This window comes from Equus caballus, chromosome 20 (genome assembly GCF_041296265.1).
Source record: "Equus caballus isolate H_3958 breed thoroughbred chromosome 20, TB-T2T, whole genome shotgun sequence".
NCBI lineage: Eukaryota > Metazoa > Chordata > Mammalia > Perissodactyla > Equidae > Equus > Equus caballus.
The window spans coordinates 36,658,134-36,681,170 of record NC_091703.1 but is presented as its reverse complement, the minus strand read 5'-3'; the positions used below and the strand labels follow the sequence as shown (position 1 = coordinate 36,681,170).

The 23,037-nt window shown below is 39.4% G+C and overlaps 1 protein-coding gene and 1 pseudogene across 1 annotated transcript in view; both read right to left on the bottom strand.

Moving 5' to 3' along the window:
- The window catches only part of LOC100052310 (MHC class II DR-beta chain), a 93,773-nt gene that overhangs the window by 25,705 nt on the left and 45,031 nt on the right, over positions 1-23,037 (bottom strand). The gene's annotated exons all lie outside the window — the stretch shown is intronic.
- LOC100146181 (H-2 class II histocompatibility antigen, E-S beta chain-like) lies at positions 4,895-8,759 on the bottom strand (annotated as a pseudogene).

Genomic DNA, 23,037 nt, shown 5'->3' with positions numbered 1-23,037 from the left:
TGGATAGTGACGCTGAACATCACTCAGTGTGCTTATTTGCCATCTGGATATCCTTTTTGATAAAATGTCCCTTACATCTTCGGTCCATTTTGTAGTAAATTTTTTTCTTTTTTTATTGTGGAGTTTTGAGGGTCTTTTATGTGTTATAGATACATGGCTTTTGTGATATTTGAGGTGTGTAAATATTTTCTCTCTGTAGCTTATGTTTTCATTCTAACAGAATATTTTGCAGAACAAAAGTTTTAAATTTTGATAAAGCCAAATTTGTTGCTGTTTTTCTTTCATGGATTGTGCTTTTGCTATCATATCTAAGAACTCTTCACCAGGCCCTTGGTCCCAAAGATTTCCACCTATATGTTCTTCTAAAACTTTTACATTTTACGTTAAACTTATGATCTATTTTGAGTAAATTTTTGTATAAAATGTGAGAATTGGTGTAGTGTGTTTTTTATTTTTCTCATTTTCCTTTTTTTGCCTATGGATTTCCACTTGCTCCATCACCATTGTTTGAGAAAGCTATCCTCCATTCAATTGCTTTGTCAAAAGTGAGTGAATGTGGGTCTATTTCTGGATCCTCTATACTGTTTCCCTAATCTACGTGTCCATCCATCCACAATATCCATCAGTCTTGAGTACTGTAACTATATAAATGACTTAAATTTGGTTAGAGTAATTTCTCAACTATATTTTTCTTTATAAAATTTATCTATCCTAAGTATTTTTCTTTCTAATAAAATTTTAGAATAACTTTGTCTGCAACTATTAAAAATCTTGCTGGGATTTGTATTGGAATTGCATTAAACTGTGATATCAATTTGAGGGAGAACTGACATCTTTACTCTGTTGAGTTTTTCAGCTGATGAATATGGTAAGTCTCTCCATTTATTTATTTTTTATCAAGGTAACATTGATTTGTAACATATAAATTTCAGGTATACATCATTATATTTCGATTTCTGTGGAGACTACATCATGTTCACTACCTAAAGTCTAATTACCATCTGGCACTGTACACATGTGCCCTATTACCCCTTTTGCCCTTCTCCCTTCCCCCTTCCCCTCTGGTATACATCAATCTAATCTCTGTATCTATGTGTTTGTTTGTTTTTGTTGTTGTTGTTTTTTCCACTTATGGATAAAATCATGGGTATTTGAATTTCTCTGACTTCTTTTGCTTAGAATAATACCCTCAAGGTCCAACCATGTTGTCACAATTGGCAAGATTTCACCTTTTTATGACTGACTAGTATTCCATTGTGTATATATATCACATCTTCTTTATTCATTCATTCATTGATGGGTACTTAGGTTGTTTTCAAGTCTGGGCTACTGTGAATAAAGCCACAATGAATGAAGGGGTGCAAATATCTTTTCACATTTGTGTTTTCCTGTTCTTTGGATAAATAACCACAGTGGAATAGCTGGACCATATGGTAGTTCTATTCTTAACTTTTTGAGGGATTTATATACTGTTTTCCATAGCTCCATTTATTTAGATTTTTGATTTCTTTCATCAGCATGTCAGCTTACAAGTCCTGTATATGTTCTGTTAGAGTTTTACTTAAGTGTTTCTTTTTTTTTTGAGTGATTGTAAATGGTACTTATTTTTAATTTTTGTTTTATGTCTTTGTTGCCATATATAGAAATACAAACTGATATTTTTGATTGATCATGAATTCTGCAATCTTGATGAACTTCGTTAGTAGCTCTAGGAGGGTTTTTTTTTGGAGAGGGGGAGGCATTCCTGGGGATTTCTTATGTAGACCATCATATCAACTGAGGATTGGAAGAGTTTAATTTCTTCTTTAATGATCTGCATGTGCTCTGACTACCTTCTTTTCACCCTGTTGATGTAGGAGGGGTCCTCCACCCTAAATAGTATGAGATTCCTGAACACACAGCACTCAAAATGGACAGATGAGAGTGACAACAGTTCATTACATAGACTCACAGCCTGTGGAGGAGGACACTGCATTCCATGTAGGGCCCCATGGGGGCTTCCCTCAGGGATAGAGTGAACCAGGAGGGGTTATGAGAGGCAGGATTTGTAGTAATGAGTGCATGAGGTCCCCTTGGTTCCAACAGGAGAATGTTATTGATTTTTTTGAATCATTCCATGCCCTGGCAGAGAACTGAAGCCCTTAGGCTGAAGATCAGGTGGAGTGCAGCTGTTCGGGCTAATAGGAGAAGTAGCCAGGTGGGGAGGCTTTCCTGCTGGGTTAGAGGAACATATCTGGTGAAAGCAAAAGAACTCATAGTTAAGTCTTTGGGGGCCCTTTGAGCTTTCAAGATGTTATGGAAGCATTTGAAATTTCAGCTCTCACCATATAGCATGCCATTTATTTCCTTTTCTGGTTTTATTGTGCTGGCTAGAACTTCTGTTACTACGTTAACTGAAAGAAGGAGAAAGCCATATGACCATCTTGATGGAACCATAAAATATCATTTGACAGAATTCAACACCTGTTCTTAATTTTTAAAAACTCTAGTATTAAAAAAGACCAGTATTAAAAAGGGATTTTCTCAATCTAAGAAAGGATAGCTACCCTACTGCCCATATCAGATTCAATGGTGAAATATTTAAAAATTTCCCCTTGATTTCTGGAGTACTGGAAGTGTTAGAGAATGAAAAATGGCAAGAAAAATAAATAAAAGGTGTAGAGGTAGCAAAGCAGGTTAAATTGTCATTATTTACTTTTGACATGATCATGTACATTTTATTACATAAAATATTTAAATATTTTCCAAGTTAAAACTATTAAATAAGATATATTCAGAAAAGTCCAGCTTTCAACTCTGTTCCCTGTTACTCATTCCCTCTTTTGCCCTTTAGATAGCCATTTAAAAAATCTTTCCATCATTTCTATGTACAAATATAAGTACAATAGAATATAATGGGTAAACTATATATTCTTATTCTCTTCCTCTATTTTATTAAACAAAATGTTGTATAACACACACTCTCCTGTACCTTGCACTGAATATATTTTAGAGATCGTTCCATAGCAGGGTACAGAGAGTTTCTCATTTCTTTCTTCCAGCTGCAGAGTATTTCGTTGTTTGGATGCACATCAGTGCATTCATACATTCTCCTTTGTTTCCCAGCATTGTCTCTGATTTCTGCTAAGGTGAGATCCGTACAAGATTCTCCTGTGACAGACAGTTTGTCACACAATCCAGAGAGTCTCAGAAATGCATCTTTTCCACTAGAGTTGTAACTTTGCCCTGATGGCCTTCTGAGTCCACTTATGGAGAAGAGTACATCCCAAGACCGCTGATTTTCATTTAAGAGATAGAAAATAATTCAAGTGTTGAAACCTATCCTTAACTGATGTAAGGGCAGTTCAAGAAGACCCAGGATTAGATAATTACTTTTAAAAAAAATCATGGAAAAAGAGACCAAAGAACATGATTATAAAAATCTAGAAGGCATTAAATCCTTACAAGTTATCTGCTAGTCTTATACTCATTTTACCCTCTCTGTATCCCTTGGCATGAAGGACTTTGTGTGTTTGTTTTGTTGTTGTAGGACCTTGTGTTGTTTGTTGAAGGACCTTGTGTTGTTTGTAGGAGACCACCATGATATGCGGTCATTAGGGCTTTATCCCAGCTCAGGTAAATATGCCTAATTATAGGGTTCAGAATACACAAGAAAAACTGAGGAAGGAATCAAGAAACCTTCCTGATCAACAAGTGACCAAAATTCAGGAATATAAATGAAAGCCATTATTGTATTGTGTTGGAATTTTGCCTTTCTCTTGTCTTTCTACTTCTTGTCCCTGAAGCAATGTGAAGCAGAGGATTTTCACACCATGTTTATCTAAGAAAAACTTCATAAAGAAATATGAGCAAAAGGTGAGTTCAGATGCACAAGGGGCCATTAGGTTTGACTACAAAACAGACTGGGAAAGAAGGAAGATAAGGTACTTCAGGCAATCCTGGGGACTTCCAGGCCTAACTGAAGAAGCCATCAATGTGAACATTTTCTGCAGGGTCACTGAACCAGGAGAAAACCAGATCCTGAGAAAGCACTCTCTTGTTGGAATAAAAGCCAAGCAGGAAACCTTTTCATGTTGTGAAGAAGCTGGGACAGAAGGTTCTTTCTTGAGGGTCATCATCTTAACTTCAGCTCAGGAGTCCTGCAGGAGACAGAAGAAAGTCTTGTTTCCAGATCTAACTCTACAAGCAGCTTCCTCTCCCCTTTTCTCAGGGCCTCATGATAAAGCTCTGCAGTAAGAAGGAGAAAAAAATCTAACATCACCCTTAGCTGCTTTAGAGAGCAGGCCTTCTTTAAGTGGAGAAAAGAAGCTTTACTTCAAATTGCCTGATCAGAATTCAAAGTCTTCTTCCTGTCTTGTCATCTCTCTCACCTGTTCTAGGAGAACCAAACCTATCTCTAAAAGAGAATAAGACCATTACCTGTTGGCTGAAGTCCAGTGTTTCCTGGGAAAAAGAGGGGAAGATATATAATTAAAGGATATAGAGGCAGATCTTCCCCCAAACAGAATGTCCCCAGCCCCAGACCCCTCACCTGAGATTTCCTTACCACCACAACTCACAACGCACAACACCAGAGCAGAGAGGAGAGCAGAAACGGAGAGTGTGTGACCCGTGGAGTTTCTGCCACACAAATCCAGTGTAATTTCATCAGCCTTAATGGCCCTTCCTGTTTTTGCCCCAAGATCTGGACCCACAATCTCCATACATGTTAACCCGTCTCTTGTGTCTACAGGCCATAACCTCTTCAACATAGTAACCATGGACTATTGACTTCTGGATTTCCAGGAAATTTGAGGTCAATTGAAGAAAGAAAGGTTTTGTACAAGGCCACTGTTATACAGAGAACAAACCTAAGCAAAGCCATGTTTCTTCCCCCAAAAAGTCTGTGTGGGTCTCAGTTTTTGACAGGGTCCTCACATTTCTGGTTCCTGCAGTGGATGAACAGCCCCACCCCAAGGATGAGCAGACCCAGAACAAAGCCCCTGATTCCACTCAGCATCTTGCTCTTTGCAGATTGAGAATGCCCCTGAGAAAAGAAGCCAGTTTTAGTGATTTTTACCCCAAATCCAACTTCTTTAATTGAGACTCTGGGATTGAGAGCTTTGAGAATGGGGGAAGAAGGCTGCCCTGGAAGAACTACAATAATTTGGCATTTCTGGAAAAGAGATTTAAAAATCACACCAATTAGCTACAAGTTTCAGGCATTGAACTCATTTAAAGATCAGAGTCCTGACATAAGGCCACTAGTTCAACGTCTGATGGAAGATGAGGCTGGGACTCCATGAGGTTGTGTAGCTTGTATAGGGAGACAGAGGTAACAAAAGGCAGAGCTGAGATTGGACTACCTTGTGATAGGAAGGTCCCTACATTGTAGAGGATGTGTCTCTGCTCAGATCACAATGAACAACTCAGACCAACCGTGCTAGGGTACAAGCCCAGCCCAAGGAAAGGAATGGTACCCAGGGCCAGGGGGTACCATGACCTGTGATATCACGGGATGGCTCAAAACAAGGACGACCTCTCTTCTGCCTGCCAGGCATAATTGCCTCACCAGGGGCTATAGGTATTTACAGAAACTATCACAGGATTATCCCCAGTGACCTGTGTTGAAGGAGAAGAGAACATGGAGCAAATGAAAATATGGTGTCAGGAGAGGAGAAATCTGACACTCAGAGACAAGCAAAGTGCCCTTATGGTGGGCGAGGAATTTATGAGGTCAGGGAGCTTCTCACTCCATTCCACTGTGACAGGGCTCGTCAGACTTGGGTGCTCCACTTGGCAGGTGTAGACCTCTCCACTCTGAGGAACTGTCTCAAGCATCACCAGGGTCTGGAAGGTCCAGTCTCCATTACGGATCAGGCCTGTGGAGATGACTCCAGCCTCCTCTTCCTGGCCATTCTGGAACCATCTGACTTCGATGTGGCCTGGATAGAAACCATTCACAGAGCAGACGAGGAGGTTGTGGTGCTGCAGGGGCTGGGTCTTTGCAGGATACACAGTGACTGTAGGTGCAACTAGGAGGGAAAATGTGGAGGGAATAAGTGAGGAAAACAGAGTAAGTCTCCTTGGTGGCCGCCTTTCTGCCACCAGTCTCCAGTCCCAGGATCTAGTCTCGGGCAGGCCTCCCTCAAAGATGGCCATGTGGCCCAACAGGAGTTAGAGTCTTAAGTGTGGAATTAATCCTTACAGCATGGGCCCGTTGGCTTTGAGAGATTTTGAGGAAATCTGTGGGACTTTTTCATATCTGGAAACAGTTATTCATTGTTCAATTGAAGTATTTACAAATCTCTGCAAGACGTAGAGTATATTAATTCAAAGTGTGGTCTCTGGAGCCGGGCTGCCTGGGTTCAAATCCAGGCTATTCTTCTTATGGGTGGATCCTGGGAGAGTTTTTAAATTCCTCTATGCCTTAGTTCTCTCACCTATAAAGAGGAGTAATAATGCTAACTTATCTCTTATGGTTATATGAGGATTAATGGACCTAAAATATGTAGAACAATTGCTGGAACTTCACATTCAATAAATGTTAGCTTTTTATTGTCTTTGTTTCCAAGGAAAGAAAATATAATTCAAAGTAGTAGGATAAGTTGAGGAACAGCAGTGGGACAGATGGAGATAAGGTATGAAATCATGAGAAAGCACCTAAATGCACTCATAACTTAGATCACCACAGAAATGGTCCTACCCTGGGACCAAGCAGGAACACACAAAAGTGACTCTCTAAATCTGAGTTAAATCTCAAGAAAAGCATCAGCCCTGAAGAGGAGGAAGAAGAGCAAGGAAAGTCCTTTATTTAAAAATCTTTTATATTTACACTCAGCTGACCAATCTCTCTTCTTTGCAAAAAAACCATATCTATTATTGGAATTGTTATAATTATCTCTTCTTCTAAACTGACATTTGAGGTCAGGGCAGAGTCTGGACCCACTGATACATGTGCTTAACATCTGACACGATCAGACCCTCAACAAATACAATTATTTTAAAGAAAGGAGAAACTTGGGGGACACCATTTTTACAATACCACACAATATTAAATTTAAGATAGATGGCATATCATTAGTAATGATTTTGCAGTATATTTCATTAAGTAAAAATGTTTCAATTCTTAACGTGAAAAATAATAAACAGAATGAAATATAAACCAGAAACTGGAGAAAATGCTGAATCAAATATCAGCAAGGTGTTAATAATCCTACTGCATAGAGCTCCCATAAAATCACTGAGAAGAACACTAGGACCCCAATGATGATAAATAATAGGTAATGCTTTGAGCAGTAATTACAACTAGCAAATAAATATGTGAAGAAATAGAAGAACCTTAGAAATAAAAGAAATAAAAATTAAAAATAAAAAGATATAAATTTCCAATTAAGTGGCAATATTGAAAAAAACCTAACAAAAGGGAATGTGAGGTAAATTGTGTCATCTATACAATGAAATAATATATAACTACTTAAATATTATTTGCATTATGAAAATCGTCACATCAGTATGTTAATATTAAGTAACAAAATATAATTCAAAAAACTAGTTTCACAATCATTTCAACTGTGTAGAAATGTATACACTAAGAAAACAAAAAAGTAGCAGGAAATTGAGACCTAAAAGAAGCCTCAAAAAGGTCAGAGGTGCCTGGGTGGTTCCTCCACAATTTCTCCCTCCATATTAGTGTTCCCCACAAATCTCATTCTCAATGAAATGCGTATGTGCAGCAAGACAGGCACCGTTATTTCAGGATTAGGACTGGTGGATGGTAAGATCAGTCTGCAACTGGCCTCCTCACATTCTCTCAAAACTTTTACAGTCCTCATCTCTCCTCCCTTAAAACTTGACCCCAAACACACACTCCACCTTAAATGTCCCTCCCCACATGTCTTACCACCCACCCCAGCCAATGTTTCCTCCCTCTCCAGCCCCCTGCACTGCCACTGCCCCCCAGCACCACTTCCCCACGGTGGCCACCAAGGCCTCCTGAAACCTCGCCTCCTGCACCCCACACCCCACACATACCCCAGCTGCCTGTCCTCTCAGACCCCAGGCCCACTCCCCCCACCACACACACATATTCTCTTTCTCCCACCTCAGCTCACAATACACCCCTCACAAATACACTGTCCCCCCACAATCACACACTGACAAAACCACAGTCTCTCCACAACCCCCTCTCACAGGGACCCTTATGACTTTTACCTGCTCACAATACTACATGCTCATCCCAGCACTGCGTCTGTCTGTCTCTGTCTCTTTCTCTCGCTCTCTCTCATACACACACACACACACACACACACACACACACACACACTGTCCCCGGGCCACCCACCCTCCCCACTCACCTCGCCGCTGCGTGGTGAAGCTCTCATCAACCCCATAGTTGTGTCTGCAGAAGGTGTCCACGTACGCCCGCATCTGCTCCAGGTCGTCCTTCTGCTGGTTCCAGACCTCTGTGTCCAGCACCCCCATCTCGGTCACTGCCCGGTACTCCTCCACATCGCTGTCAAAGCACAGGAACTCCTGGTTATAGATTTTCTATAAACATACCGCACCCACTCTGTCCAGTTGGGGAAATGACACTCCTGTTTAACCATCTTCAGGAAACTTGCTGTAGGGACAGGACTCATCGGGTCACCTGGGCGGGCTCCTGAGAAGAGATTGATGACGACGCCCACCAACTGGGGGCACCTGGACGTAGGTGGGGGCACTAGGACTCCCCCGACTGGCTCCATGGGCACCCAACTACCAGCACCCCATGGGGTCATCTTTCATCTGGGGGCTGCGGAGGTTGCGTGGGGTGGGGGGATGTTGGGCGGAGGAGACTCCTCTGATCGGGAGACGTTCAGGATCCACTTGGCTTAGGTGCTTGGCTGGAGACCTCCAAGCAGGAGCTGGAGCTGGAGGAGGATTTCTTCCCATCACTACCTCGGCTTAGAAACCTCCACCTGAAAGACACTCACTGTTCCCTCCTCTTATTCTGTAACCTTGGACTACTGGGACTGGTTCAACTGACCCCATCTTATCAACAGAGTACTTAGGAGTTGTCTTTCAGGAACTGAGAGTCTCCCCTTGTCCAGTTCAGGCCAATTAAGATAACCACCACATCAACTGGGCCTGCACAAGTGCTGGACAAGTGACCCAGTCAAGGGGCTGGAAACTCCACCCTCAAATCCTACCAATGCCACCAATTTGTGAACATGCATTCTATGAAGAGGCAAGAAGTTTTACTGCGCTTGTACAGATCATCAATTACCTTACTTCTCCTCGCCTCCAATCATCTATCTCCACATTTCAGACCACCTTGCCTCCCTACCCCATAAATATCCCTGAGTCATTATTTTTGAGGAGGTGGATTTGAGACTCATTCTCCTCTTTCCTCACTTGTTTGTCTTGTAATTAAGACCCTCTCTCTGCTGCAGTCTTGTCATCTGGGTGATGGGCTTTCTGGGCAACCAGTGAAAACTAACCTGGTTTGGTAACATCTCCACATTTCAGACTGCCCTCCGTTTCATCCCATAAATTTTTCCCCAAGCCCTGGATTGGGAAGACAGATCTGAGTGCATATGCCTCCTGTCTCCTTGCAGATCTATCTCCCAATAAAGCTGTTTTCTTCTTCCAAAAGCTGATGCTGTAATAATTGAGTTTTTAAAAGTATGCATTGGGCAAGAGAACTCTAATTTTATGTGGTAACAACCCCTCAGCTCTTTATTCATTCCTTAAATATGGCCCACCTTCTTCATTCTGTAAATACTTCATTACTGCTGACCTGGTGCCAGGCCATACTGTCTCCTGGGAATCCAAAGAAGGGAAACATAGACATCTCCCCTCCACTCCCAGAGCTTAAAATTTAGTGAAAGTAATGGACAAGAATCAACTACACAAGAAGTTATACAGGAGTGAGAAGTGTCAAAAGATAAGTGTGGAGTTCTAGAACAGAGAATAACAGGATGATCTCAGTCACCTCAGAGTGCCAGAGAAGTGGTCTCTGAAGAGTGACATTTAAGATATGACATAGAAGGTTAAGTTGATGTGAGCTAGAGAAAGGTGTGTGTGTATGTTTGGGGAGAAAGGGTGGCACATTTCAGGTAAAGATAAGACCATGTGGAGAATGTTGAAAGAACTGATGAATTTCCTCAAGAAACCAGAAGAAACTAGTTCACTGAAGCAGAGAGGGAGGAAGAAGGGTAAAAGGCTAGACTGGAGAAATCAAGTGGAGCTGGGGACATAAAAGCCTTGTAGGTGATGCCAGGAGTTTGAAATTATACTAAATGTATACTGAGGAAACTACTGAAGAGTTTTAAAAAGGTTAAAACCGTAATCCCAATACAAGTCCGCAATCCCTTTTGTAGATTTCCAAATCAAGAAAGCTCAGAAAATCAGGTTTAAAAAAAGTTTTGCTGCCAAAGTTCATTTGGTGTATCTGACCTGTGAAGTATGGGGTCAAATGTGTCTCTCAGCTCTTATTAGTTACACGTGCTTCTGTAGTTTCAATATATGCAAACTTACATATATGTATAAGTATATACATATATATCATATAATTGTATATATTTATGATGTTGTCTTTATGTTTAATTAAACTGTGATCAAAAAGAGTTAAAGAATAACCCTGTGGTTAAAAGTGAGATGAATAAATGGAAGCTTTTGATATCAACAGTATGGGAAGTAGAATTACTGCAGAAATTTGAGACATTTACTGAAAAATATTTGTGGCAGTCACCACTATTTATGACTTAAAAAGGCAAGATGTTGAAAGTTAATAGAGATGTAATGACCAAGAAATTTTTAAATTTTTCATGAAATTTTGAAAAATGTTGCATAAGGTAAAAAATAAAAATGAAGATCTTGAACTTTCCTTGATTGAATGAATTCAACAAGAAAGTGGTGAATTTGTGCAACTGTCTAGTGTTTTTGGTAGTGAAACAAGCTAAAATAAACTGTGAAGAATTGAATTGGAAAGAGAGTGTGCATATAAAGTGTGAGTCTAGAATTTTTAGAAGCAGCACAGTGTAAAGCAGAGTTTTCAACCATGGTCTATAGACATTTTTGAACAGATATTTCTTTGTGGTTGGGGGTGGTGAGGGCTGTTCTGTACATAGTAAGCTGTCTACCAGCATCCTTGGCCTCTACCCACTAGCTGTCAGAAGAAACGCCCAGTGTGACAACCAAAAATGGCTCCAGATATTGTCAAATGTTCTGTGGGGGAGAAGGAGCAGGGAGGAGGGGGGTGAGCTGTCTCTGGCTGAGAACCACTGTTGTAAACCACCAAAAAAAACTGTGGTGAAGAAGCCACTGTTAATAGTAGAGCAGCTGAGAATTACATTGACAAATTTGCCAATATTATATCTGTTGAAAATCTTGGTCCTACATGAAACTTATATTTTTTAGGAATCTGGTCCTAGGGCAGAGCTATTTTTCCAACAAAATAAATTTGTTCAGGACCAAAGTTTACTAAATTCTTTGCTGGGTCTATCAATCACTCTGATACTCTAATTTACAATAAGAAATATATATATTTTTTGTCTTTTTCCCCTTTTCTGGCACAGAACTCCTAAATCTCCGGGAATTTCTAAGTGATGAGAGCAATAAAGGTGTCTTTTGTTATGTTAATGAGAAGAATTTTGGATTCCACCTTGGGATGGTGGCTGGGTGCCAGGAGAATCTGATTGGAGGGTTGGAACTTTCAGTCCCACCCCCTTGACCTCCAGGGAGGGGAGGGGGGATGGAGATTGGATTCAATCACCAATGATTAATGGTTTAACTAATCATGACTATATAATAAAACCCCCAAAAGATTTGTTCAGAGACCTCCTGGATTCATGATCATGTGGAGATTTGGGGGAGAACAGTGCACTCAGGGAGTGTGGAAGCTCTGCGTCCCTTCCCCATACCTTGCCCTATGCATCTCTTCCATCTGGCTGTTCCTGAGTTATATCCTTTTATAATAAACCAGTAATCTAGTAAGTAAAATGTTTCTCTGAGGTCTGTGAGCCACTCTAGGAAATTAATCAAACCCAAGGAGGGGGTCATAGGAATCTCCAATCTATAGCCCTTTGGTCAGAAGCACTGGTGACAATTTGTGCTTGTCATTGGCATCTGAAGTGGAAGGGGCCTGTCCTGTAGGACTGAGCCCATAATCTATGGGATCTGATGCTATCTCCATGTAGCTAGTGTCAGAATTGAGTTGAATTGTAGGACATCAGCTCGTGTTGGAGAATTGTTTTGTGGTGTGGAAAAACCTACACATTGGAATTGGTACCAGAGCACTTTAGCCACTAAGTCATATAATTTATCCTTCACATCATCTTCTTTAATAATTTCTCTGTAGCTGGTCCACTACTTATCTATGGTACTAAACTATAGCCACAGCCATTTTATTCCTGTTCAATGTCCCAACTAATTCATTTTCTAACTTTCAGTCTCCTACTCCCAACAATACGAGCAGGCATCAAATTAGCAGCCTTGGCCAGATGTAGAACTCTCACTTCTGTAGCCAAGTCGCCTCAGAAGGGGAGAAACCGAGAAAGACATGACATTCTCACATAGACAGTTTACGAAAAATGAGCAGGTCTCCAAACTTTGAGTAGAAACCTTCACAAAGCTTCTTTTGCCCCACAGAAATGGTGGCAGAGAGGAGCGCATTCTGGCCCAGGCCAGGTCTATTCCACTGTTCAGAAATTCTCTAAGTACCTTCTTGACACATGAAAAAGTTTAAAAATAAAAATGTGTGAAGTTGCTGCTCGCTGTAGCTTGTATGGGTAGTACTGTTGGTTCATGCTCATGTGCCCAACTTCTCCATCGTGTTCTCGCTTCACCCACCTCTTAGTGGTACTCACTACCACTGGCCACTCACTCCTCCTTGAAAAGAACCTACTTTCCTTCACTTCCATGCATCACATTCTCTTGCTTTTCCTCAACCTCACTGTTTACCCCTATCTCATTCCCCTTTGCTGACTCATTGGCCCTTGGCCATCTTCTTGTCTTCTACACAGACACACTGTCTCTATGCAACCTCCTCTACTTTCCTGGAATTTAAAACAGCACGTGTGTCAGTGACACCAATGTATATATACCTCCAGCTCTTGTCTCCCTTTGCACTCTAGTCTCATATATTCAACTGACTTCTTGACAGCTCCAGAAAAAAGTCAAAAATTATCTCAAAGTTAATTTAAGCAAAGCCTTTATTCCTAATGACCCACTTCAAATTATTTCCTTCCACATCTTCTCTACCTCAATAAACAGCACAACCATCCACTGGGTTACTATAAAGACAAAATCCTCAGGGATAAAATTAATTTTTCTATCCCCCCACCTCCACTTTTTTTTTGTGATGAAGATTGGCCCTGAGCTAAAATCCGTGCCAGTCTTGCTCTATTTTATGTGGGATGCCACCACAGCATGGCTTGAAGAGTGGTGCTAAGTCCATGCCCAGGATCTGAACTGCAAACCTCAGGCTGCTGAAGCAGAGTGTGCAAACTCAACCACTATGCCACCAGGCCAGCCCCTCCTCCACCGCCACTGTTAATTTGTTAACAAGTCATACAAAAATCTATCCCAAAAATTTTTATTTGTCTTGACCACCAACTTTGTTACTACCACACTAAATGAAGGCACAAGCTTGTTTTTCCTGGAGAATTCTACCATGCTCCTAAATGGTCTCCCTGACTCCACTTGTGAATCTCTACAATGCAATCTCCATATGGTAGCTAGAATTATTTTTAAAAAATAAATATAAATTGATTTTCCTTGTAACCCTTCAGTAGCTTAGCAAATCTCTTTAAATAAAATTCAAATTTTTTACCCCGGCCATCAGGGCCTAACATGATCTGGCTTTTGACTTCTCCAATCTCATCTTCTGCCACTTCCCCACTTGCTCGCTACGCTTCAGCCTCTCTATCCTTCTTTCTGTCCCTTAAACATAGCAAACCTCTTCGTATACTTCATCCTTTCCCCTGTTCCTTCTCCCTGGAACACTTGTCCATTAGATCTTCCACATAACTGGCTTCTTATCATCAGTCACGTCTCAATTAAATGTGACTTTCCCAGGAAGTGCTCCCTAGCCACCAGAACCAAAGTCAGGTGAATCCATTCTCTCTGTTCCATAACTATGATGTATTTTTTTCAGAGCACTTATTGCTTTCTGAAATTTTTTTCTTTGTTAAGTGTTTATTGGTTTATTGTCTTTCTCTGCTGTCATTAAGTAGGTTCCATGATAGTAGGGGACTTTTCTATCTTATTGAAATAGAATTCTCTGAGCCTACGTCAGAGCCTGGTATATAGTAATTGCTCAGAAAAATATTTGTGTCTTAATAAATAAACCCAGAATTCTGGAAATTGATCATTGTGAGAAGGGGCTCAAGCTCCAACACTCTTTATTCTGATGACACCTTATATCCCTTCCACATCCCATGAGAAATTCAGACAAATTTACTCTTTCTCTGCCTACTAGTTGCAAGAAACATTCACTGGTAAGGAAAAGGTGACTTTAAGAAAGAGGAAAAGTTTCACTGTTTCACCTCATCTGATGGGTCTGTCATAGTGCTGAGGGTCTGTGTAAACTTTGGGGATTTTCAGTAATGGTGATGACATGGCTGGGGAAAGAATAGGGAAGACCTGGAAGTAGAGGTAACCAAACACGGTTAATTAAGGAAAACAGGGGGAATGATATTGCAGGTCATCCTCCACCCCTCAGGATAATGATAACATTTGCTCCTAATTGGGGCATTCTATTTCTTTCCTCTGTTTCATTCCAGAATATGAGGAGACTGAGTTGTCTGGTGAGGAAGTAATGTCTTCTTCCTTCTCTTTGGATGGCAAGTCATCTCCCAATCCTTTGGCCAAAGGGAGATATCGTGGAGATAAGATGTAAGGATGGCTGTGGCTGAGTGGCACTGTCTGCCAAGTCTCTGAAATGGGAGGGTGGTGGTCACTCATGAGACTGTTATCACCGTCCCTGCAGGTCTCAAGAGCTGTTCTCCCACCACAGCCATACTAAGGTCCTAATTGAAGCTTCTTCCCCTGGAGCCTGAAGTGGTACTGAGTGGCCTGGCCCCAGACTAAGTAAAGGACATTTATGAAGTCAATGTTCCCAAGTGATTCTTTTCCATGAGGGCTGGGAGGAGTCCTGACTGATTCCAGAGTTTGTGTTCTGAGATCACGCATCTGTCAGTTTTCTACCCTCCTTCCTCCTACTTCTATATGCCATTTCCAATGACAGCGTTCAGAAATTCCCCCAAGACCTGACTCCTTTCAGTCGCAAACTATTTGCTTTTCTATGGTCCAGCCCTAACCCTGTAAGTAGTTATCCTGTCTTTCTCTCTTCCGGCTGCAGCCTCCACAGTCTTCAGAAGAAAAATACTCAGTCACTGTTTCCTTTTCACTGCTTGTGAAACATTTTTTATTGCAAAATTGGTCTGTTGTGCTTTTCAATGTGTATCTGCTGGCTGTTTGAGATTTATCATATTTTCAGACATGCCGAATCCCTGGTTCCTTCCCTCTGCCTTCTCCAGCACAGACACTATTCCAGGTAGATCTTGGGATGATTACTGGTTTATCTCCAACAACTTATATATGAACTTCGCGTGGTAACTTGTCACCTTGTTTTGTTGAAAATATTAACATATTTTTTAAAACTAACCTTTTAATTTTGATATAATTGTAGGTTCACATGCACTTATTGAACTAGAACACCAATCTCATGCACACTTTTGCCAGTTTCCCCTAAAGATGGTGTCTTGTAAAGTATAGTAAATTACCCAATCTGGATATTGGCTTTGATATAGTCGAGATACAGAACCTTTCCATCACACAGTCTCCTTCATCTGGTCCTTTTAGACCCATGTCCACTTCTCTCCCATTTCTGCTCCTTCCTTAATCCCTGGCAACCATTAATCTGTTTTTCATTTCTATAATTTTGTCATTTCAAAAATGTTATATAAACAGGATCATACAGTATCTAACCTTTTGAGGTTGGCTTTTTTCACTCAGACTAATGCCCTGGAGGTTCATCCAGGTTGTTGTGCACATCTCTAGTTTGTTCCTTTTTGTTGTTGAGTAGTATACCATGATATGTATGTACCACAGTTTGTTTCCAGTTTTTGGCTACTAGGAATAAAGCTGCTAAAAACATTCATGTGTAGACTTTTGTGTGAAAACATTTCCCAGGGTTAAATTCTCAGGAGTGCAACTGCTGGGTTGTATGGTGGTTGCATGTTTAGGAATTAAAGAAACTGCCAAACTGTTTTCCAGAGTGACTACCATATTCATTTACACCAACAATGAATGAGTGATCTAGTTTCTCTGCAACCTCATCAGCATTTGATATTGTCCCTATTTGTTTTGAATTATTTTATTGAGGTCATATTAGTTTATAATGTTGTGTAATTTCAGGTGTATGTTACTGTTTATTACTTTCTGTATAGAATACATCATGCTCACCACTGATAGTCTCGTTTTTATCAGTCCCCATACGTATATGCCCCTTTACCCCTTTTGCTCACATCCCCACTCCCTTCCCCTCTGGTAACCATTAATCTGTTCTCCTTATCCATGTGTTTACCTTCCACATATGAGTGAAATCATACAGTGTTTGTCTTTCTTTGCCTGGCATATCTTGCTTAACATGATATCCTCAAGGTCCATCCGTGTTGTTTCAAATGGGATGATTTTGTCTTTTTTATGCCTAAGTAGTATTCCACTGTATATGTATACCACATCTTCTTTATCCATTTGTCAGTTGATGGGCACTTGGGTTGCTTCCACATCTTGGCTATTGTGAATAATGCTGCAATAACATAAGGGTGCATACATTTCTTTGTACTATTGATTTCATGTTTTTTGGGTAAATACCCAGCAGTGGGATAGCTTGATTATACAGTATTTCTTTTTTCAATTTTTTGAGAAATCTCCATACCATTTTCCACAGTGACTGCACCAGTTTGCTTTCCCACCAGCAGTGTATGAGGGCTCCCTTTTCTCCACATCCTCTCCAACATTTGTTATTTTTTGTCTTGTTAGTTATAGCCATTCTGACTTGTGTATGGTGATATCTCATTGTAGTTTTGATTTGCATTTCCTTAATAATTAGTGATGTTGAACATCTTTTCATGTACCTGTTAGCCATCTGTGTATCTTCTTTGGAAAAATGTCCATTTGTATCCTCTGCCCATTTTTTGATCAGGTCGTTTTTTGTTGTTGTTGTTGAGTTGTATGGGTTTTTTAATATATTTTGGAAATTAACCCCCTGTGGAATATATGATTTGCAATATTTTCTCCCAGTTGGTGGGTTGTCTTTTTGCTTTGTTTATGGCTTCCTTTGCCTTGCAGAAGCTTTTTAGGCTGATGTAGCCCCATTTGTTTATTTTTTATTTTGTTTCCCTTGCATGAGTAGTCATGGCATTTGAAAAGATGCTGCTAAGACCAATGTCAAAGAATGTACTGCCTATATTTTCTCTTAGGAGTTTTATGGTTTCAGGTCTTACATTCAAGTCTTCAATCGACTTTGAGTTGATTTTTTTTGTGTATGGTATAAAATACTGGTCTACTTTCATTCTTTTGCAAGTGGCTGTCCAGTTTTCCCAGTATCATTTATTGAAGAGACTTTCCTTTCTCCATTGTATGTTTTTGATTCCTTTATTGAAAATTGCTGTCCATAGATGTGTGGTTTTAGTTCTGGGCTTTTAATTCTGCTCCATTGATCTGTGCTGTCTCTTTTTTTGTCAGTACCATGCTGTTTTGACTACCATAGCTTTGTAGTATATTTTGAAGTCAAGGATTGTGATGTCTGCAGCTTTGTTCTTTTTTCTCAGAATTGCTTTGGCTATTTGGGGCTTTTTGTGTTCCATATAAATTTTAGGATTCTTTGGTCTATTTCTGTGAAGAATGTCATTGGGATTATGATTGGGATTGCACTGCAGATTGCCTTAGGTTATATGGACATTTTAACTATGTTTATTCTGCTAATCCATGAGCATGGAATATCTTTCCTTTTCTTTATGTCTTCTTCAATTTCTTTCAATAATGTCTTATAGTTTTCAGTGTATATGTCTTTCACCTGTGTGGTTCAATTTATTCCTGTATATTTTATTCTTGATTGCAAATGGGATTGTACTCTTGACTTCTCTTTCTGCTAGCTTATTTTTAGTGTATAGAAATGCAAATGACTTTTGTAGGTTGATTTTGTACTCTGCAACTTTGATGTAGTTGTTGATTATTTCTAATAGTTTTCTAATGGATGTTTTAGGGTTTTCTATATATAGAATCACATCATCTGCAAACAGCGAGAGTTTTAATTCTTTCTTTCAAATTTGGATATATTTTATTTCTTTTTCTTTCCTACTTGCTCTGACCAAAACCTCAAGTACTATGTTGAATAGGAGTGGTGAGAGTGGGCACCCTTGTCTTATCCCTGTTCTCAGAGGGATGGCTTTCAGTTTTTCACCATTAAGTATGATGTGGCTGTGGATTTGTCATATATAGCCTTTATTATGTTGAGGTACTTTCCTTCTATACCCATTTTATTGAGAGTTTTTCTCTAAAATGGATGTTGGATCTTGTCAAATGCTTCCTCTGCATCTATTGAGATGATCGTGTGATTTTTATTCCTTATTTTGTTAATGTGGTGTATCACATTGATTGATTTGTGGATATTGAGCCATCCTTGCATCTCTGGTATAAATTTCACTCGGTCATGGTGTATGATTCTTTTAATGTATTACTGTATTCAATTTGCCAATATTTTGTTGAGGATTTTTGCATCTATGTTCATCAATAGTTTTGGCCTGTAATTTTCCTTCTTTGTATTGTCCTTGTCTGGTTTTGGTATCAGGGTCATGTTGACCTCATAACAATGAGTTAGGAAGCATTCCATCTTCTTCAATTTTTTGGAATATTTAAGAAGGGTAGGTTCTAACTCTTCTTTGTATCTTTGGTAGAATTCTCCAGAGAAGTCATCTGGTCCGACTTTTGTTTTATGGGAGGGCTTTTCTTTATTGCTGCATTTATCTATTTACTTGTGATTGGTCTATTCAGATTCTCTATTTCTTCTTGATTCGGTTTTGGGTGGTTGTATCAGACTAAGAATTTATCCATTTCTTATAGATTGCCCAATTTGTTGGCATATAGTTTTTCATAGAATTCTCTTATAATCCTTTGAATTTCTGTGGCATCCATTGTAATTTCTCCTCTTTCATTTTTAACTGTATTTATTTGTCCCTTCTCTCTTTTTTCCTTAGTGAGTCTGGCTAAGGGTTTGTCAATTTTCTTTATCTTCTCAAAGAACCAGCTCTTAGTTTTACTGATCCTTTCTATTCTGTTTTTAGTCTCTATTTATTTTATTTCTACTTGAATTTTTATTATTTCCCTCCTTCTGCTGACTTTGGGCTTTGTTAGTTCTTTTTCTAATTCTGTTAGGTGTAGTTTAATATTACTTGTTTGAGATTTTTCTTGTTTGTTGACATAGGCTTGTATTGCTATAAATTTCCCTCTCAGTACTGCTTTTGCTGCATCCCATAAGAGTTGGTATGTTGTATTTTCATTTTCATTTGCCTCCAGATATTTTTTGATTTCTCCTTTGATCTCTTCATTGATCCAATGGTTGTTTAGTAGCATGTTGTTTAATCCACGTATTCATGCCTTTCCCAGTTTTTTTTTCTTGCAATTGATTCCTAGTTTCATAGCACTGTGGTTCGAAAAGATGCTTAATATGATTCAACTTTCTTAAATTTATTGAGACTTGCCTTTTTTCACCAACATGTGGCCTATCTTTGAGAATATTCCATGTGCACTGGAGAAGGATGCATATTCTGCTGTTTTTGGATGGAATGTTCTCCCTCCATATATCTATTATGTCCATGTGGTCTAGCATTTCATTTGAGACCCCTGTTTCCTTGTTGACTTTCTTGTCTGGGTAATATATCCATTAATGTAAGTTAGGTGTTGAGGTCCCCTACTATTATTGTGTTGCAGTCAATTTCTCCCTTTAGATCTGTTAGTAATTCCTTAATATACATTGGTACTCTTGTGTTAGGTGCATATATATTCATAAGTGTTATTTCCTCTTAGTGGAATATCCCATTTATCATTACATACTTCTCCTCTCTGTCTCTCATTGTCTTTTTCATCTTGAAGTCTGCTTTGTCTGATCTAAGTATGGCAATACCACTTTCTTTTGCTTGCCATTTTCTTGGAGTATCATACTCTATCACTTCACTCTGAGCCTATGTGTGTCTTTAGAGCTGAAGTGTGTTTCCTGGACTGCATATTGTTGGGTCTTGTTTTTTTTAATCCATTCATCCACTCTGTGTCTTTTGATTGGAAAACTCAATCCATTTACATTTAGAGTGATTATTGATATGTGAGGGCTTAGCACTGCCATTTTATCTCCTGTTTTCTGGTTGTTCTATATTTCCATTGTTTCTTTTTCCTTGTATTTCTGACTGCCATTTTAGTTGTTGGTTTTCTGTGATGATTTTCTTAGTTTTCTTCTTATTTATGATTTTTGGCTCTGCTCTGATTTTTGTTAGTGGTTATCACAAAGTTTGTATAAAAGATCTCATAGATTAGATGGTCAATTTTCTGATAGCTTCTTATCTCCGTTAACCTAAGGAGTTTCCAACCCTCTCCTCTTCCCTTTCTCAGTTATTATTGTCCCAAATTATTCTTTTTTTTGTGTTGTGAGTTTGTGACTAAATTGAAGTGTTTATAGTTGTTTTTGATGCTTTCCTTCCCTTTATCTTTTTTTTTTTACATTTTCTTTTTGTGAGGAAGATTGGCCCTGCTCTAACATCTGTTGCCAATCTTGCTATTTTTGCTTGAGGAAGATTGCTGATGCACTAACATCTGTGCCAATCTTCCTCTATTTTATGTGGGATGATGCCACAGTGCGGCTTGATGAGCGGTGTTAGCTCTGCTCATGGGGTCTGAATCTGTAAACACCAGGCTGCCAAAGCAGAGAATGAGAACTTAACCACTATGCCGCTGGGCCAGCCCCTCCTTCCCTGTATCTTTTATGTTATAATTAAGTGTTTGGTAAACTGTTCTGATAGAGAGGTGCAATTTTCTGATTTTGCCTATTTATCTACTTGCTTAACTTTTTGTAAATCATTGCTTTTTTGTTTCAGGTAGGAGAGCTTCTTTCATGATTTCCTGCAAGGCAGGTCTAGTGGCAATGAACTCCCTCAAGATTTTTTTTCATGTGGGAAAGCTTTCATTTCTCCATTGTATCTGTATCCATGGTATCTCTCCTCCTCCACCTGAAGCATTTCTATATTTCTGTTCTCTAAATCACTAATTCTGTCCTCCATAAAGTCAGCTCTATTTTTTATGGTTTCTAAATTATTTTTTGTCTCATTAATTGTGTTCTTCATATCCAGAATTTCTGTTCTGTTGTTTTTCAGAGCTTCAATCTCTTTGGTGAAGTATTCCTTCTGCTCATTAATTTTATTCTTGAGTTCATTGAACTGTCTTTCTGAGTTTTCTTGTAACTCTTTGAGTTTCTTTATGACAACTATTTTGAATTCTCTGTCATTTAGATTGTAAACTTCTGTGTCTTCAGGATTAGTTTCTGGAGACGTCATTTTCCTTCTTCTCTGAAGTGTGACTGTAGTTCTTCATGATGTTTAATGAATTTATCCTTCGCTGCTGCATTTGTGGCATTATCAGGTCTCAGATTCAACCTGCCACTGCTGGGTGGTGGCTGGAGATGTTTTCTGATCTTGCCTCATCTTCCTGTAGTTGTTTTGGTGGAGCTGCTCTGTTTTTGTGTGAGCTGGCCACAGCCAATAAGCAGGTTTTGCTCATGTGGATGCAGCCTCTGTGCTCCATCAGTGGGTCACACAACACAGGCTAGGCCTCTGTGCTTGGCAGGCAGATTATTCTTGTGTGGGCAGGGCTACTGCACTCAGTAGTGGACAGATTGAGCTGCTGCACTAGAATTTTTTTTGATTTAACAGTGTAATGAACACCCAGCATCTTGTATATCTCACTTTGTTTGCTGTTGTGCAAGAAGAGCAAGTTCTGCTTCCTCTGCTGACAATTTTCTAAGCCTTCTTAAATTAGACAAGCGCAGTGATAATTTAGCAGAATATTAACATTTTAACCTAATATAGTTAATTGAATTTATATTAAACAGATCTGATATAGGAATGTATTTAGTATTAACTGTACTGAACTTTCCACAAATCTCACAAATATGGTAGTTACCTTTTTTTTTGAAGGGGATTAAAAATGAAATGTATCAGAGTTTCCATCTTAGAAAATAGAAAGAAAGTCATTTTTCTCCTTTTACTTCCCTATTTTATATTTTAGAATCATTTTACCTTTTAAACAAAATTATACACGGACATGGTTTAAAATATCAGGTATTTCTATAAGGTTTGTAATAGAAAACAGCAGACTTCACTGCCTCCTCTTTTTCTTTTTCCAGACACAAACTCTGTTAGGTAGCCCCATTTTCCAGGGGAGAAAATAGAGGCTTAGAGAGGTTAATTAACACACCAAAGTTCACTTGATTGAAAGTGATGGAGCTGTGATAAGAACTCAAATCCTTTTGACCTCAGAGCCTGAGCTCTGAGCTGTATTGCTTCTCAATTATAAGACATATCAGTTTCCTATTTCTGCTGTAACAAAGTGCCACAAATTTACCTACTTAAAACAACACAAATTTATTCTCTGACAGTCCTGGAGGTTGGAAGCCTTCAGTGGGTCATACGGAGCAAATCAAGTGCCAGCAGGTTGTGTTCCTTCTGGAGGCTCTAAGGAGAATCTATTTCTTGCCTTTTCTGGCTTCTAGTGGCCACCTGCACTCCTTGGCTTGTGGCCTTTCCAGCAATCACTTCACTCTAATCTTGGCTTCTGTCATCACATCTCCTTCTTTGATTCTCCTGCCTCCCTTTTTCCATTACAAGGACCCTTGTGATTATTTTGGGCCCACTTAGATAATCTGGGGTAATCTCACCATCTCAAGATCCTTAGTCACAAATGCAAAGTTCCTTTTGCCACATAAGGTAACATATTCACAGGCTCCAGGGATTCGAATGTGGAAAT